Source organism: Pseudophryne corroboree, chromosome 4 (assembly GCF_028390025.1).
Source record: "Pseudophryne corroboree isolate aPseCor3 chromosome 4, aPseCor3.hap2, whole genome shotgun sequence".
NCBI classification, from domain to species: domain Eukaryota; kingdom Metazoa; phylum Chordata; class Amphibia; order Anura; family Myobatrachidae; genus Pseudophryne; species Pseudophryne corroboree.
The window spans coordinates 912685323-912686627 of NC_086447.1; the positions used below are offsets into that span (position 1 = coordinate 912685323).

Genomic DNA, 1305 nt, shown 5'->3' on the forward strand with positions numbered 1-1305 from the left:
CTTTACTACCATATTTCACTGGGTACGCCCAACCTCGCCTGATCTTGGAAGCTAAGCAGTGAATAGCCTGATTAGTACCTATTTGGGAGACTGCTAGGGAATATCAGGTGTAGTAATAAATATCTTTGTATTTGTGATAAACGGAGGTTTTGGAGCAACCTTTGACTGTTACCAATTTTCACACCTTATTTTTCCTTTCTCCTAGCCATTTAGCTTCGTTAATTTTCTGCCTACCTGTTATAAGTACTTGCTCTCTTATTTTTGGTACTCCTTTGACACAAACTTCTAAGTAGCAGATTGAACCCTTACCAGGTTAGATATATTTTTTTCACAGGCAATTATGCAAGGATTATAATCTCAGCATATCTGCAACATATGTAATGTCTATGCATTTTATGCCAACAGATTATCCGTTATCCTGTGACAATCAAATTTACTTTCTAATATTTTCACCTCAGGTGTCACTGTCATTTTCATTAGCTAATATTTATATGTGTGTTTGATTCAGTGTACTATATTATAATGTATTTTGTATTAAAAGTTAAGTTTTAGTTTTTCAAGCGTGCCCCAACAAAGAGTCTCTCTTTCTCTTCGCAACCTCACCATATATCATTGACTCTGGGTGCACCACCAACAATCACCTTAATTACCTATACAGTCAAGTTCAATATATTTGCACTGTTGGTCTACAAGGGACAAATTATCTAAGAGCCCATTCCAAAGAATTTTATACCATCCTGTGCGGCACCAATCCTCTTTTTCCAAAGTTTGCTAGTGAGCAGGCCAGCCCCGTTTGTGAAATCCAAACAGCACAAAGAGAGAATCAGATATTCTAATAGAAGCAATTCTCTTCACATAGATACGGAGAGCCCATACCACATCCAAAGACCGCTCTTTGGGAGACAGATCAGGAGAAACAAGTGCGGAACCACAATCTCCTGGTTAAGGTGGAACAAAGAAACCACCTTAGGAAAATATCCGGGACGAGTCCTAAGAACCACCCGGTCACAGGGAAATATCAGATATGGGGAACTACAGGACAAGGCACCCAAATCCGACACCCTTCTAGCTGAAGCAATAGCCAGCAGAAACATTACCTTAAGGGAAAGCCACTTAAGGTCAGCTGAACCAAGAGGTTTCATATGGAGACTCTTGTAATGCCTCCAAAACCACCGACAAGTCCCAAGGAGCCACAGGCGGGACATAGGTTGGATACGCAACATACCCTGAGTAAAGGTATGCACATCAGGTAAGGTCGCAATTTTTCTCTGAGACAACACCAACAAGGCAGATATTTGAACCTTG

The 1305-nt window shown here is 40.5% G+C and overlaps 1 pseudogene; it reads left to right on the plus strand.

Annotated features, from left to right (window-relative positions):
• On the plus strand, positions 1-119 carry LOC134912957 (5S ribosomal RNA; annotated as a pseudogene).
• The last annotated feature ends 1186 nt before the right edge of the window (positions 120-1305 follow it).